The sequence below is a fragment of the Cygnus olor genome, chromosome 2 (assembly GCF_009769625.2).
Source record: "Cygnus olor isolate bCygOlo1 chromosome 2, bCygOlo1.pri.v2, whole genome shotgun sequence".
In the NCBI taxonomy this organism is placed as follows: Eukaryota; Metazoa; Chordata; class Aves; order Anseriformes; family Anatidae; genus Cygnus; species Cygnus olor.
The window spans coordinates 6,129,713-6,148,349 of record NC_049170.1 but is presented as its reverse complement, the minus strand read 5'-3'; positions in this window follow the sequence as shown (position 1 = coordinate 6,148,349).

Below are 18,637 nucleotides of genomic sequence, written 5' to 3'. Positions count from 1 at the left end.
TCTTTCAATCTGGAATGTACACTTTACAGTTCCCAGCACCAGGGAATGAAGGTAGCAACCAGTGTGGAGATCCACAGAATGATTTATAAAGACCCAATAAAGGCTGTTAGTGTCCACCCAGATTGCCCCTTTGGGTGAAATTTGTCCCACCTCACTGCAAACATCTCAGAGCTAGACTGCTACATCTTCACTAGCTCTCCAATTGCCTGCTGAGACACCTAATTTTCACATTTATTTCAGGATGAAATGAATCACATCTCAGAGTGATGGTTGACTACCTGAGGTGTCTTGTGTGACATGAGGTAAATTCAACTTTTGCATCTGTTAGGCCTGCTCTTCTTGCTGCTTCAACTCACGGGCAACTGCTAAACTTCCAAAGATTAGTAATTATACAGTCATTGGTAGGACTGGGCAAACATCATTAGTCACCAGCAGACTGTGAACACATAAAATTTCCAGGATTGCCTTACATTACACTGTTTCCTTAATGACTACTTACAGGACCAGCCTTCCTAGCAATTGAAGCGTTAAGCCACATTTTCTTTTGCATATTAAGGTCGGACTAATTTTCAGCTACTTTGCTATCATAAATAATTTAAATCTGTGCAGAGATCACTTTTTGTAAGTGCTTGAGCTGTCAATTGACAAATTGTCAAACAGCCAGTTGCAAGCTCTGAAGAAGCTAAGAAACTGTGGCAGCCACAGGAAGCTTGAGAGAAAAGAGTTGAAATGCCTTCAATGACCATAGACTTGTCCACTGTTGTAGGAGTTAGGATGAATTAGACCTGATTAGGCCCAGCCCCTGCCCCAGCAGGGCCACCCCGAGCAGAGTGCCCAGGCCCATGGCCAGGTGGCTTCTGGAGCTCTCCAAGGAGGAGACCCCACAGCCTCTGGGCAGCCTGGGCCAGGGCTCTGCCACCCACTCGGCACAGCCTGGGGGTCAGGGGAACCTCCTGGGCTTCAGGCTGGGCCCACTGCCTCCTGTCCTGGCACTGGGCACCACTGAAAGGAGCCTGGATCCGTCCTCATTACACCCTCCCTTCAGGTGCTTACAGATGTAGATAAAGCCACCCCCCCCCCCGAAGCCTCCTCCTCTCCAGGCCAAACAGTGCCAGCTCTCATCCTCCCCTCAGCAGAGGTGCTCCAGGCCCTTGATCATCTTGGTGGCCCCCCATTGGACTCTTTCCACTATATACATCACTCTGTGTGGCTTCAGAAGAGAGAATACAAAACAACCGTTCACAAAATTACCCTCAAAATACTGGTAAGTAACTGGAAAATGTACATGGGCAATTTGTGAGGAGCTGGGGGTCGGCCTCTTCTCACAGGTAACTAGTGATAGGACTAGAGGGAATGGCCTCAAGTTGCACCAGGGGAGGTTCAGGTAGGAAATGAGGAGACATTTCTCCTCAGAAAGAGCAGTCAGGCATTGGGACGGGTTGCCCAGGGAGGTGGTGGCGTCACTGTCCCTGGGGGTGTTCAAGAAGAGGTTGGACGTGGTGCTTAGGGACATGGTTTAGTGGTGACATTGGTGGTAGGGGGATGGTTGGAACAGATGATCTTGAAGGTCATCAAGTATATTTCCCAGGTATTATCTCTTTGAATTTAAGAAATAACCATATTATCTGTAGCTGTCTATCATTTCACCAAACAATACAGACCATATGAAATCATAAATCATCACAAACAGTGTATTACCAGATTTAGGGCCCTAAAGGCCGTACTGTCAATGTGTCAGGGTTTATTTTGGTTTGTTTGTTTGTTTGTTTTTGCCTAATGTAAGCAATGTTTCAGATTTGGTTAATGTGATTAACAGTTCTACAAACTTCTAGCTTGTATTAATATGACTTTATTACAACAAAGGAAAGGCATAGAAAATCAATGAAATACATGGACAAGATTTTGGATTGGTACCATTAACAAAAAGTACTAAATGCATTAAAAGTATCATGAATTTGCCATTTTGTAATTCTGAAGATTGTTTTCATGATGTAAATTTTGATATAGAAAGATCTCTTAGCAGCTCTATATATACTTGGAGGACAAAACTTTAGATGCAAAATAGGAGAAAATTTTCTCAAGATCACAGCAAAAGTAAAGTATTGCATGAAATAAAAATAAAATAAAAATAATAAAAAAAACACAGTAAGAAAAATATTTAGCACTTAAGTTTACAAGACAATTTATCTCAAGCATATAATGTTTCAACTTTGATTGCCACAACTTTGGTGATTCCACAAGTTCTATGAAATTTTCAAATTACATCGTCTTTTGTCTGTCAGAGTTTTCTACCTAGAAACACTTTTCTAAATAAATTGAAATGTATCTAACCAGAAGTCAGTTCTGAATATCCTATTCACACTAGGTATGTCATTTAATAAGCAGTTCCTCACTTCTCATTATTAACTTCACTATTTGCCCTTTTCATTCCACAGAAAGAAATCACGATTTCAAAGATATTTTCTCAATTGATATGGAAAATAGTCTCAGGTTAAGTCAAATAATCACAAAAAAAATCAAAATGTAGTACTAAAGAATTATCAAAATTTAAAAACCACAGTGTGGGAGAAGTACCAGTACTGGTTCTGTTAGGTCTCTATACCAGTTATCTCCAGTTTATCACCCTTATCATCCTAATAAAACATCTTTGTATAAAATACAGATTTTATTCCACTTTAAGTCATTTATGTTGCTGTTGCATCTGTGGTAAGATGAATGCATGTATGCCACTCCCAGCAGATAAAATATATTGCAGCTACTTCAAATGCAGACTTTAAACTTTTAATCTCTTCTGCTTCATAGAAGCAAAGAGACCAGTTTCTGACATTTCTGCAAGTTTCAGAAGGTTGTCTTCTCTTCTACTGCCAGTTCCCCAGCAAAGAGCCCAGTATGTACTCTCCTACTCGGTTTCATTCTTTATTTCCCGAACAATAGTCACTTATTAGTGTATCTGCCCCACAGTTTGTTTTGATAAAAGCATTCACCAAATACAATCCAAAACATCCCAAAAATAAAAAGAAATTTCATTAAGCCTTCAATTATCAAAAAAAAAAAGTAAAATTAGATCCATTTTTATTGTCTCAAAAAATAAATGTTAGCCTGTAACAGAACAAGATTACCAAGTAGCATAAACATATGTAAAAGAAAGTACTGCTTTAAAACTTAAGGTTATTGATTTTTTTCTGTCTCTATTTTGAAACAAAAATTATAAGAATCTGAACTTTGAACATGAAAAGTATATCTGCCATTCTTATGTGCAGAATTAAAAGGGGTGTATATGCCTATTCTCTCTTCTTCATGTTATTTTTGACCCTAGTTAACACATTTCAACAAAACAACAGGTCACAAACATAGGGAAAACTCCTGTGCACACATATTGTACTGCAAGTAATAAACACTCACTTATTCTCACTTTCAATTTCTTTTACATACCACTCACATACAAAAAAAAAAAAAAAAGTTTCTGCTCAAGTTTCTTAATGTTTTTTTTAGGCAAATAAAAGGTCACTGAATTCTATAGAAGACCCTAGCACAAACCACCTCTTTTCTAAGACAAAATGCAGTAAACCACATGACTTACATTCTTTTCTATCCTCTCTAAGTGAAGGTTCGAGGAGTCACTTCTTTCTGTGAAACATATCTCAGCCCAGTTATCTCCCAAGAAAGTGTTGGAAAAACCTCCTCACTGCCTTTATCATCACTTCCCCTTTCAGCAAGCCCTCACCACTCTGGCAGTGCTTTTCCTTCAGGGTGTTATTTGTAAGTGGGGGGTGCTGGGGGAGGGAAAGAAGGATGGGTCAGAGGCGTCTATTTAGCCATCAAAGCAACTGATGTGATTATACAAGGTCTCACGGGAAAGACTGCAACCTTAGTAAGCAAATCTGGGGAGGCTCCAAGCTGAGCATTTCTTTAAGATATTATTCCTTCCCTGGATTTCTGAGTGTCTTGCAGAGGAAAGCAGGTCATCAGGAGTGAACAGAACAAAGTGGATGGGAAACATGGGGACTAATGTGTTTTTCAGCATCACAGTGAGAGCTATCTGCACTACAGCATTTTTTTTTTTTATAAAGCCATTGGCCTTTGTATTTTATTTGAATATTTCAGTTTCAGTTCCTCCTTTAGCAGTGATTAGGAAAATGGATAATGCAGGATATGCAAATTATGCTAAAATGTTGTGATTGAAGCTGGGTAGAAGGCAGGAAAACTGATGACAGTTCCTCGTCTGTATACATGTGTATATACATATATATGTGTGTGTGTGTATGCACATGCACATAAATAAATTGCCAGTGCTTATATATGAGTTAGATTAGCAATATCTATGGTGATATATCCATGGAGTAGGGGAGGAACATAGAACGGGTTACTCACTCCTGAAACCTGCAACTGCTCCATGGCTGCTCCAAGCCACTGCTGGATAAGCCAGGAGACTTCATATTTGTGGCTCTCTGCACTACCAAAACGTGGGACAAGGTTTATTCTCTGTCCCTTATGCTAAATGGCACGATGCAACTTCTGTCCATCAAGCTAAATTTTTTCATCCTCCAAAAACAGGGAGGGAATCTGGAGTCCTCCTCTCCAAGGAGGAACCCAGGCAATTTTAGTGGGTCCTGCCTGTACTGCAGAAGAACTCGTATTTCTGTTACTGAGTACTCATTTCTCCATACGGTTTTGCTTAGGGACAGAGGGCGTGATCTTGGTAATAATCTGATCCAAAGGATCCTGAGTGTTGTACTTCTAAATTAGCCAGACTGCTGGACTTTTTAAGGCAGAGGGAGGCATCACTAAAGCGATAAGGTTGGTATATTAATTTTAGATTATACTTCTCTTTCAGGATATCTAATATTTCATGTATTTAAAATGGGATAAATCAAAAGAAGGAAAGCAAACTGGCCCATGTGCGGAATACAAGATGGTGCCTCTACCTCTGAGAGTGCTTTTAAAATGTAAGCATTGTCTTGACTCCGAAGATCTAGGTGCCAGATCCTTCCCTATATTAAATACAAGCAGGATCAATAAAACATTTCTTTGCCCAATCCGTGTTTTGGCCTTGGCAGCTTTGGTTGAGGTGGAAGAAAAACTCTCCAAGAACAGTCTTGCAGTATAGTGAGACAAATGCTATTTTATTTTCTATTTAGCATGAGTTGGTTGCTGATCTTCTTTCTTTAGAGTGACCTTCTTTCAAATTATGTAGGAATGGAAGAAATGGGAGGGAAAAGTCATGGTCAGAAACACCAGGTTTCTGACCTTGATGTGTTGGTAGAACATTGTCATCTTTTGGCAAAAGTTTTTGTTTGTTTGTTTGGCTCTAAATTTAGTAAGAGTGTTGTTGCAGGAACTCTGTTTTGGGTGCTTTGGGCAGTGCACTGCACAGGTTTAATTTCATGGGAAGAAGCACATATGTAATGATCAGGTAGACTATCCACAAATGAAGATAGGAATTTTCATGGTAGATTGAAACAGGATTGACACAGATTTATTAACCCATCTGGCTTCGCAAATGTCATCACTATCACACTTCAAAATAAGATAGCATGTTCAGCTCAGAATCTCAGACTTCATGACACAAATTCAGTTCATATTCTCTCTTGTTCCCTGCAACATATTTTTTTGTCATTGGTCTTTTATAGCCTTACAACCATCTGACGTTAATTTTATGAAGTATGAGATGTTTGAGTCTTGGCTTAGGTAGTTGTGAAGATGGGTGAAGCTTGTCTCCTTTGTATAACCATCTGCACCTTGCACTCTCTTATGGAAGGAAAAATTTGTCCTAACGGCTGTTTGAGAAAGGAGGCACCTCACATCATCTGTGCTGTGGAGTGGCTTTCGGTCACAACTCGCTATGTAGCCTGCAAAAGAGGGAAAATGCAAGAAAAATGCATAAATGATGAACTGTAGTAGCTGAACAAAATGCTCATTTATTGGAAGGAGGAAGGAGCTGCTGTCATGGCTCCATCATCCATGCCAGCTAGATATCCGCTGACTATATGTCAGCTGGCTAGGATGAGAGTTTAAACTGATATACAAGCACCTAAATGTGCCTATATGAAGGCACCTAAATGTGAATGTCTTTGGGAGCTGAGGGCTACCCCTGCACCTGCGCCTTCCATGCCAATGTCCCACCTCCTTTTAATGTGTGGGAACAATATAGAGTCCCTGCTGGACAGGTGTGAGTCACCTTTGGCAGAGACTTTTCCTTCCCCATCCAAAATTAAGTCCTCAATTCACCCACTGTGCTCACAGCACGGCAATTTGAGTCCCTTTCCTTCAGCAGTGAGAGAAGTGAAGGGCCTCCAACCTCAGCAAATTCAAGCCAATGAGAGTGGCTGGAGGGGAATAAACCTCAAGCTAAAAAAATTTGCAAAAGGAAAAATGTAAATGCTGCTGTGACAAAATCTCAGCCTTTCTAGATGAAGAGCCAAAAAGCATTCCCCATTTGTAAATTTCTATCTGGCTATAAAATCAAGGTGCTTAGAAGGAAAATGTATAGAGGTATTAAAAGGCTGAGCAACATTCGCATATGCTTATAATACTGAAATAGCTTAATTAAATGCACAAATATTTGATTGATGTTAATAGATATTTGAACTTAAGAAAAAATAATAAATTAATTTAACTTGTCTTTCAATAATAAACTTGTCTTTAACTAATAAAGACAAGTGAAACATGTGATGCATGTTTGATAGTAGAAAAGAGGACTATTCATTAAACATACAGTAATTTAATCTACAATAAAGCTGAACAGTCAACTTAAAGTGAGATTGAAATTTCTCTTCCATTTTACCCCCCATGCAATAACTTTGGAGTAAGGAATGGTTACTTAGAAATAGTACAAAATAATTTCATTTCTTCATTTTCCTTAATATAACAACCAACTTCTTTCTGTATGTTTCCTGATGACCCTGTAATTGGCATGTGTGTACATACATATCTGTTATGATAAATTATGCTATTTTATAGCAATTTAGGAAATAATGAATGGAAGGTAGATTGTGAAAAATTATATATCAGGTGCAGCAATCAGTCAGTATCTATCCATTTTTTTTACATAGCTTTCATTGCTATAGTAACAGGGACACAATAATAAATACAATGGCAGCTTTAATTGGGAGAAAGCAGATGACTTGCACAACTGTAAACATTTTTGCATATGTTTCTGGAATTTCACAACATCACCAGGTTTAGCAAAGATTAATTTCTGTTCTTTTCTGAGAAGTGAGATGTGATTTGGAAATGTTAACTATAAATTCCTTTCACATTTCACTGTCATCTTCTTTTAAGGACATGGCATCAGTTTCATTTTGTTACTGATCATAGTTTATTATTTGATAAAGAGGCAATCAGAACTGTTTCAAACACACAATGTGGGAGAAAGGAGATGGAACCCAAACAGAAAGTGTTAATAACTACTGTGCAAAATAGACCAAATCCTTCATCTGAGACAAGAAAATATCTGTGTTATGATACTTTTCTTCACTGTTGCTAGCAATATTGTGTGTTAAATTTTTTTGACAGATTTCAGGTATTCAATGTAGAATTATATAGCCATTAATCAAGAGAAACCTTACATACTTTGAACTGCATACCTCTAACTAAAATAATAAATAACTGTTCCTAGATTGCAAGTATTGTGATTTCTAATTCCAAGTAAGAAAAAAAATAATAATAATTCAATTTTGCAGCTTCTGTGGATTCACTACTTCAGTACAACCATTTTAGCTATTTTAGAATTGTTTAACTGCTATGGTTTTACAGATAAATTAAGGACCAAATCACCCAACTTCTGCTTTCTTTCTCCTATAAAGAAACCACCATGATGAGATTTGTGTTATAAAATTTCCATTTTGGGGGAAGTGTTGTTGATTTTATTCTCTCAATATAATTCTGGTATGGAAAGTAGTGTCCAAACTGCATAAATGCATATCAGTCCAGGAGCTATGTTCATCTGTGCAATGTTCCTGTGACTTCACACAACTAAAACCTTTTCAGCATTTTTTTTATAACATGTCCAATGGAGACTGAGGGCTTCTGGTCAAGAGGGGAAACCCTCATAAATTGCTCTTTATGGGCTGAGTATTAACATCTGTGGGATTCGTAGCCCAGTCTGAAACCAAGGAAATGATGCTGCAGAGAGCTTTTAGTGATTTATGATCGCTTTTTACTGCACAGAGATTAGAATAGCTTTTATAATATATTACATTGCTGCTTTATTTTAAAAGAATAGCTGAAGCCATTTTCTGATCCACATAATAGTGAAGTCTAAATGGTATAAAGTAGTTAATTGGCATCTTTGTCAAAATAAAGACCTAGTATAAAGGAATCTCATTTCCTTTTATCAGAGAATGAAATTAAAAAAAAAATATCATGGTGATGTAAAATTCAGACTCTTTTGAATGGATAATTGGTATTACAGAGTAACAGGAAATTGCTTTCTTTGTAAGTATGTATTAAAATCATTCTGTTACATACAGTAATCTTCAGCTTTCTAAATGGTCCAATGCACATTTCAATCAGGAAAATTTGTTTATCATCTACTGAAATGGAAAACTGTGGATTGCTCTTTTCTCTCTCCTCAGTGGTCTATCAAAATAGTACTAAGAGAATTAGGGTAGTGAAGTAAATCAAGTTAGAAAATGAATATTCCTAATACTATTTCATCAAGCAGCATTAAGTATATCTAGATTTTCCTAGATGTATCAGACACTGGATATTTACTTTTTAAGAAACTTCTTATGTTACATTTCTATTTTTTATGGTAAAGCAAAACACACAAAAAATTATTATCTGGTGTAAATCAGAAGAAATTGAGATCAAGATATTATGCTCTCTGATGTAGGTCCAGTCTGGTAAGAATTATCTACAGCCTTCAGGAGCAGACAATTTTAAAGACCTGAACACTGAGAACAAGTGGATAAGCTAATTAATACATAATAAGATGATTGACTAAAGCGTCTGTTTGGCTGAGTATGGTGATTTAGAGACTGTATTATTCATCAGATTGGAATAGCTGAAAAAAATGACTGTCAAACACTGTTTGGAAAATGAGGTCCTCTTCTGTGACTCTTAGCAGCTGTGCAAAATAGTTGTACCAAAAGATCTAAACTGAGAAATCCCCAGCAGCTCCTCATGACAGCTCCGCACTTTCAGCTATGCTCATTCTTTCCAAATCCACAGAGGAGCTTGCTGCTGCCTACTGTCTTCAAGAGTTTTCTGCAGGAATTTACACTTTTTCATTTATAATCTTGGTATCTTAATTCTGCAACTATCACATGTTTCCATGAGGACTTTCTTCAGTATCTCTGCCTCCTATTTTGCATTTTTTTTGACAGATGGTAACCTTGTTGGGCTCTTGTAGTCTGTGGTAGAAGAGAACTGAGCATACATTTTTTTTACATGTTTTTTGTACATTTTCATTTGACCTTATACTTATATATATATTATTATATATATATAGGCAAACTTTGTAGCCAAGGTATCAATTCCCTACTGCAAAGCCTCCTAACTTTGTGTCTCTAGACTGCTGAAGAGCCCTAATTTAATGGTGGGATTTTTCTGAGCGGGCTTATTATTTTCCAATTAAACACTAAGGAGAAAAAAAAAATCTGTCAAATCTGTCTGTCTTCACTGTTGCTGCCATTTGAGTCAGGTTATTTGCATAGCTCTACCAATCATACCAAAATAAGGTATTAACCTACGGGATGATGTGAGATTATGTCACACAATGAAGCTTTGTGTATAACTTCAGCTTTAGCATTTATTTTGGCAGCATGACTATCTATCTTCTGCTGCACACCATTGCTCTTAGCTCCATAGGGTATGGTTGCACACCAGACCAGAAGTGTGCACTTACTGGAGCTAAAAGCTGTCCTTTTCATTTTGTGGTTGGGTTATTTTCATATTTAGATTTGTTTCCCAGTCTCCTGTACTATATGGCTGTACAGCCAAAGCAGTAGTTCAGCTGAGGGGACACTCCAAAGTATGAAAATGAAAAATCACAGAGTGGTTTGGGTTGGCAGGGACACCAAAGCCCATCCAGTGCCACCCCCTGCCATGGGCAGGGACCCCTCCCACCAGCCCAGGCTGCCCCCAGCCCCATCCAGCCTGGCCTTGGGCACTGCCAGGGATGGGGCAGCCACAGCTCCTCTGGGCAGCCTGGGCCTGGGGCTCACCAACCTCTGAGTGAAGGATTTCTTCCTAATATCTAATCTAGAACTACCATTCCCCCTTGTCCTACCACTACAACCCCTGACCAAGGGTCCCTCCCCAGCTCTCCTGCGGCCCCCTTTAGACCCTGGCAGGCCGCTGTGAGGTCTCCCCGGGGCCTTCTCCTCTCCAGGCTGAACAACCCCAACTCCCTCAGCCTGGCTCCACAGCAGAGGGGCTCCAGCCTTTGAGCATCCTTGTGGCCTGCTCTGAACCCTCTTTTCACTTCTATGACAGCCATCCATGAAACAGGTCTCTTCCTGTCCCTGATTGCTGAATCTGCTGCTCGAAGTACTAAATCTTTTTGCTCAAAGCGCAGCATTTCCTGTGGAGGCCAGGCCTGCTGGTTTTACTTGAGCATGCGCATTCCAAGTGAGATGTCTGAGACCTGTGGCTGAGGGCCCATATGCCTGTTCTTTGATGTGGTTCACCATAAAATCTGGGAACAGCAGTAGAAACGATCTGGGGAAGGAAGAGCAGCTTTGTATCCAAGAAGCAACGTTAATCATAGGATAACTATATGGGCGTTTACAAATTGAGAAATTCTTGTGTTCTTTGAGCCAAAAAGTAATTTCATTTTATGATATTAAAAAAGAATTAATTACCTTTTAAAATATATGGGAATGTGTTATTTCATTAAATTATTTTTTAAAGTTACACTCATTGGAAATTAAGATCTCTTAAATATCACGTATCAAGAACTTTCTTCAAAGAATAACAGGAAATGACTAATACTAATTTACAGTGAGACCATTTGGTCATTTACACAAAGGAATCTTCCTCCAGCTCTTTAATGGACTAATGCATGCTGAATTGTAATGGGGCTAATTTCCTCAACACCTACTTAAGGAAAAGACTCTGGAGTGCCTCCTTTTTCCCTTCTCTTGGGTCTGACAAAGCAATATATTGCCTACATGAAAGCATCTGTGACACTTTGATAGATACAGTGAGCTGCAGCCAATGCATAATTGGACACTGCTAAGAGAAATGTCTGAAATTGCCTTTCAGAAAACATGCTTTAAAGGTCTATCAAATTCAACAAACAGAATAGAAAATATCTAGGATTTGTTTCAACATTTATCTCACCCTCATCTTTTAAAGCTAAAACATGATATTTGAATTTGTGGAAATTGGAACATGCAAGTGGAAGGTCAAAAGGACCCTTCCTGCTATAGAAATGTGTTATGTTCTAAGCACCTGCACTTTGTCAGCCACAGCTGCTTTTGTGTCAAAATCGCATAAAGGCCAGAGGTAGTAATAATCTGAAATAACATTAATGTCTCACCTGTTAGTCATCCTAATATTTCTGGTGACATGTGAGCTTCATTATCCTCTTAAAAGGAAAATTCAGGCAATCTGTTTACTAGAATTGGTGCTTGCTGTAACATTAACAATTCACAAGCATATGCACATATAAATGCATTTTTTTCCTGAGGTAAATGTAATGTCTTGTAACCACAACTTTTTTTTTTTTTTCAATTTTATATGCACTTTTCATATTTACTTACAATAATACAAACATTTTCTAGATACCAGACATAAAACACATACAGGACAAGATTTTTAGATAGTGATTTAATTCTCATATTTTAATGATAACAATTTTATCATGCAGTTGCTTGCAAAACACCGAAAGATGGTGAAAAGGAAAGAAGGGCTTGTATTTATCTACAAGTGTCATACAGCATCTCATTCAGTTACTGAAACTGGACTGTTCCATTTTTTTCAGCAAGAGGAGTTGACTTTTGACATACGGGATCTTTTCCTTTGCAAACAGAATTATCAAGTCATAATACCAGAACTGGGCCATTGGGTAAGGATTACTTTTTAAGGAAGGAAAAACCTGACATTGTTCACACACACACCAAAACAAACAAACAAACAAACAAACAAAAACAACCTTAGAGCAACCACCATTGCTTTGTTTACAAGGAAAGCACTCATTTGTGAGCAGTTTGGCCCATGTGCCTCTTTGGCTTAAAAATCCAGTAAAAACAAAAAGGATAGTGTTACTAGCTGGGTTTGATTTCATCCCCAAATCTTCAAACTACTGGCCTTTACAGGAATGTTCAAGCAGTGCTCTTGGAACAGTGGGTAGTAGTAGGAGAGTCTTTATTTATTATTTGGGGTACAGATACCACGTATCATTCAAATGCTAAGTGTTTGGGAAGGGCAGATCTTCTAAGATTTCTGAGAATCCATTTCTCTTCTGAGAGTTTGAGGCCAGTCAAAGACTTTTCTCTACTGTAGTAAAGGACTTGGGAATTCAACAATTCAACTTTGCATTTTGTAGTACTGGCAGTGGCACAAAGCCAGCAGCATTGTAAAGCCAGTAAATATCTTTGTTCTTCAACATCACAGAAAGGTGGAATAAGAGAAGAGCCTTATAAGAAGGATGGAGTGACATTTGGTAATGTATCACAGAATGGTTTGGGTTGGCAGGGATCTCAAAGTCAATGCAGTTCCAACCCCCTGTCATGGGCAGGGACCCCTCCCACCAGCCCAGGCTGCTCAAACTCCCATACAGCCTGGCCTTGGGCACTGCCAGGGAAGAGGAAGGAATACTTCCACGTAGAGGAGCAGGTTTACTGAATCATCTTCAGAAAACCAAAGTGTCTTGTGAAGAATTGGCTTGCTAGTCCACAGACATTTATAGTACCCCTCTGGTTAAATCTATGAAATATGGGCACTGTTTAGGCAGTGGCCACAAAGTTGGGTTTGAACTGTGGCATTTCCCACTAAGAAGTGACTCACTGGACAGTGTGCTCTCTTGAAACGTGATTGGGACAGTGATGAGACACTTGGAAATGAAAGCTTCTGCCAGTCAAGCCTACTGTTTTGTTCTTTACTACAGCTAGATTTAGTATTCAAATCTACTAATCACTATCACCAAACCAGGAAATATGAAGTTAGATCTCACTTTACTTCTTATATATTATTCATGACATGCTATAAAACATTATGAAGTTAATTTATTTGCACTGCAATTAAAATACCTGCTTCTGTATACATAGATAAACATACAAAATTTATAACCTTAAATGAAGATGATTGTTGTAATTGTCTCTGTAACCATTAAGGTGAGCAAATGGGTTCAAAAATCTTTTTTTTTTTTTTTTCTTTCATAATTGACCTATCTTTAACAAACAGAAAAGCCTTGTTCTAAATGTTTGCTTGTTTATATTCTTGACTTTGGATTATTGTAGAAAGAAAAACAGCCATGCCAGGGTGCCAGAATCCTTTCAGATATTCCATGTGTGTAGGGCATGGTGTTCAATACCAGTTTTACTTATTTGAAGATATTTGATGCTATACAGGATTTTTTATTTAGCAGAGTGATACAAAATATAATGAAATGACCTTTCAAATGTAAGTTACAGGTAGCAAAATATAGCAATTGTAACACACAGTTCAGTCATAGTACCAAGGTGATGCCCTTTACCACTCTATAATATTGTCACTGTGATGATGCTGGGCACTAGGAAGGATTATGTGTGTTGAAATCAGCTCAAGCCCATCACTTTCCTTCAAATTCTTTTGCTAGTTCTTACATTTTTATACTCTGTTGGGCTGAGCCACATATAACTTTGTGTTGAGATAAAGTCAGCAATAGTTGTGATCAGTGACACCCTACATTATTCCTCAGTCTTTGCGGGGCCATTGCCTTTGAGCCTTCTTCCATTATAGGGATTTCTTAGTCAGCCACACAGGAAGAAAATACCTTTGCCCTGGACTGACTATGGAGTAAATGTGGAAAATGGAGTGGGTGATACCAACTTAAGAAGCAACAAGATTCTTTCTTGGAAGCCAAGTATATGCATCTGTGTTGCCATGAACATGATGAAACAATCTTACATAAAGAAAAAAAAATAACACTGTTTTAATTTTTTTAAAAAGCAACATTTTAATTTGAGATGATTAGAGCTGAAGAAGAACATCAGTTTAAGCATTTAAACACAAGCCAGTCTCAGTCTGAAACTCCATGCTGTAAACTGATCAAAACAAAGAGTGCAAACATACTTACAGAAATAGCATTCTAAAATAAATACCAACTGGTCACGTGTGCAGCAGAATTAACAAAACCTAGTTTTTCCTATGGCTTTGTAGCTTGTTGGTGGGTTCCCAGGTGTATGAGAAAGTGCAACTTCCACTGATTTTATCCATGCTTTTACATTAAAGTTCTCTCTTTCCTATATGGATTTTTTGGGTGTTTGCCATCTGAATGATTGGCTGTTTGTTAAGGGATGAAGCCCCTACTTAGGCGACAGTAGGAGACCTTAACTATAACCCATTATATCTGATGTTCTCACAACCGTAGTCTTTTAGTTACATAGACAAAACAATTTATAAGAGGAAGATAAGAATATGATCAGTAAGGTGGACATAATGGACATAAGCACAAGTTTTATATTGAATGGGATATCAATGAGCCTGAGAAATGAGCAATGGGCCCTACATACATATAGGGAGGAACAGAATGCCATTTTCTGAAGATGCTGTCGTGGCGTCCTGATGCTGCTATTTGGACTGAAATTTACTGATATTCCATTGAAAAGAGGGAGAAATTTTCTCTAGGTGTTGTCCAGAAGTGGGGGAAAGCAGCAGCTGGAAGTGCTTGGGGCAGTTTTTGTGTACAGATATTGAGGAATCTGTCCTCGTACACAGATCCTTGGCTCTAACAGTTGCAAGCTTCACTAGCAGCAACAGCAAGAGAGAGATATCAAATGAACAAAGGGATAGCTTTCTATTATATTTGCCTCATTATGTCTGTGTTATTACAGTAACTGATTCTTCCAGCCATAGCCACATTAAAAAACAAAAAATGATAGCTAGAGTAGTGGTATGAAATGTCTGCTGGTAAACTCTTCAGAGAGTGCTAAGACTGGTAGTATAGTAGGGCCACTACTAAAATTCTATCTCTGGTTTACTCTCTTAATTTCAAAAACGATGTGACCAAAAGAAAACTAGGATAAAAGTTGATTTTTCTTGTGAGTACTTTAATATATCTTTGGGGACAAATTCTACACAGTGTTTGGACAGGAGAGTAGGGCAGCTGTTGTGGTTAGTCTATCCTATGAATCCTCTAACCTTTGAATGCTCCTACTTACGCCAATCCCCCTGGATCCTGGAGAGAAGAGGAAATTGCATTGCCCTCAATTTGCCCAAACCACTTGTAGTTCTGCATTAAAGTAATGACTATTATCAAAATCAGCTTGGCACACCTTGCCTTAGCTCCATGGAACCATGAAGCAGACAACTGCAACAGATTTGCCCAAACAGCTATATTTTCCTGAGGGGTTGCCAAAACATCTCTACTGTTCTTTCAAAAGTCCCTGCAGATCAATAAAACCACTTACTAAGTTGATGCCTTCACATATTTTCTTTGGAATTGGCAGAGCAAAGAGCCTAAACTTTTGCCACGGCATTCAGCTCTGAAACCACTCAATATCTTTATCAAAATATTTATAATGGATGGGATTACTGAAGAAACTCTCAGAAAGAAATCTGTTGTAGGAGTTTCAGAGAACTCTTATTATTTTGGATCCCAGAGGTGGATGGACAAGAAATCTCCTGTTAATTTTCTGTCTTTAATTTGTCACCCTATCATAAAGAGAACCTAGAACTGCATACCCCAAACCACACAGATTTGTATTGACTCAGATCCCTGTATGATATAAATGATATAAATGTCCGTTGAATCAGGAGGATAAGTCTTGTGTGCCCGTAACATTAAAGTCTGAAAAGCATGTGACTACTGTCTTGGAGTTAAAGAGCAAGCTGAAATTCATTCAACCCAAGCCAAGGCAGATCCAGATGGAAAGACAGATTCAACTTTGAAGTTAGATCAGGTTGCTCACAGTCCTCTCTGGTCAATTTCTGATTTTCTCCAAGGACAGAAATCCTACAACATTTCTGGGTGATCTGTTCCAATGTTTATCCACCCACACTGTGGATTTTTTTTTTCTAACATCTTACCAGCTCTTCCCTTGTTGTAACTTGTGCCTCTTGACTGTATCACTTTGTACCCCTGAAAGACTCTGACTTCTCTATAACTACCCATTGAGTAGCTGAAGTCAGAACTAAGACCTATCCTTTCACCTCTTCTTAAGACTAAACAAACGAATCTTTCAGCTTTTCTTCATAAGCCACATGCTTCGCCATCTCTACTGGACTTACTCCAATATGTCTCTTACGTTGACGAACCCTCTGAAAGTACTTCAGCTGCATTAATTTGTGCTAGACATGGAATTTGATTTATAATAATTTATGACTAGTTCTTGGTAGCAGAGCAATAGAAAGTTGTGTTTCAGTTTGTCAAATTGGAGATAAACTGAGGGAGTACATGCCTGTCTAAAGAAAAACTTTAGATATTGTATTGTTAGATTGAGAATCAGGAAGGAATTTTCTTTCTGTTCAAAGTAACAGATAACAAATAAAACTACTCCCTGGAGGATCCACTGGTGCAGGAGGAGAGACATGTTCAGAAGGCAGTATATCACAATGATCAAGAGCTGTCAATCTGTCATGCAAAAACCAGAACACAGTCAACAAACAAGCACCTACCAAGAATCGTGGCTGACTTGAGAGCCCAGGAAAAAAAAATATATATATATATATATATATATATATATATATATATATAAATATTATCCAAGTTACTTACAATTAATTTAATACTTCCATGATGATGTGTACAAATTTGTCATCTGTTTCACTTGACTGGCCATATTCTAAAGTGTAGTAAATGCTGCCATCTAATGGTACCTCAGTGTTGAACAAAAGCTGACAGCTCATTGCAGCTCACACCAAACAGAATAAATAGTTTTGCCTCAAAAGCATTGCTCTGCACCGCCTGCACAAAAGCAACCTGTGCCGGACAGGAGCTGGTCCCAAGCACACCAACAAAGCCATCATATTGCCCAGTGCTCATGATGCTGAGTACAAATTCATGAGTTGTCTCTGTCAACTTTTTTTTCTGAATGTACGCTGTTCTGGAAGTAATAAAGCTAGTTCAAACCATACTGTATCTAAACCCACTAACTCTTAGCTTTGACATGCCTTTATTTGTCCTACAAATAGCTTAGATTTGATTATCTGTCATATTTTAATAGTGTTTAGTACAGGAAATGACAGTAAAAATTGAGTAATTACCTTATTGTTCCTGCTATAGTTGTCCTAAAACTGCTAAATCTCTTCTGATTCCCCGTAACAAGTAAAACATTTGCACTTATCTTGTCCTAATAGGTAGCTATTTTTGGCAAGTTATATTACTGTGGTTCTACCCTCTAAAATAGATCATGTGTTGTAATAAACGGAAACTGAAGGATAAGATACATCTTACAAAACAGACAAAACTACATATGCATCTGAACTTGTTATTAAATAACCTAAAGTAGTCCTACTTCATTAGTAGTTCTGAGACAACTATATCAGTTCACCTGATTAAAAAAAAAAAAAAAAAGTAATTATTAATATATGCTCATAAATAAATGTGTTTTTTTTTCAGAGCCAATGAAATACATATTTTTGCTACCTTTAAAAAACATTGTCTTTTAACAATACCGTGAAGTCTTTTGCAGATTACTAAGTAATACTTTCCAAGACAGTTGGATGAAGTGTAATGGTGAAATTTTATGTACAGTAATTCTTAAAATTTGGTTGAAACAATACCTCTTGCACAAAATCCTTTGATCTTTGCAACCATTATTACCACAGTTCTCCTTCACTGGATCATAGAATCAGAAAAATTAAGGTTGGAAAAGACCTTCAAGATCATCTGGTCCAACCATCCCCCTACTACCAATGTCACCCACTAAACCATGTCCCTAAGCACCACATCCAACCTCTCCTTGAACAACCCCAGGGACAGTGACTCGACCACTTCCCTGGGCAACCTATTCCAATGCCTGACCACTCTTTCTGAGAAGAAATCTCTCCTAATTGTTTTAATTGTTGAAGAGTAGTGTTCTTTGTTCAATTCTTTAATTGTTGAAGAGTAGGGGCATGACATTTCCATTTTTCCACTCACCAAGGACATCGCCCGAATGCCAGGACTTTTCAACTTTGACGGAGAGAGGCTTGGCAACTCCATCAGCCAGTTCCCTCAGGACCCTGGGATTCACGTCATCAGGTCTCATAGACTTGTACCTGTTTAGATTCATCAGGTGGTCTAGAACCAGCTCTTCACTTACAGTGGGTGGGACTTTGATCCCCCAGCCTCCATCTACAGGTTCAGGGAAATGAAAGACTTGGGGAGCCCGTCTACCACTGCAGACAGAGGCAAAGAAGTTGCTGAGTACCTCAGCCTTCTCCAATTACTCAGATACAGAAACTCACTCGTAATATAAGAAATTAGCCATCTATAATCACTTGCACACTACTGTTTTCACCCCTCAGTCTATTTTCACAAGTGTTAAGGGTCCATGGTGGCCCT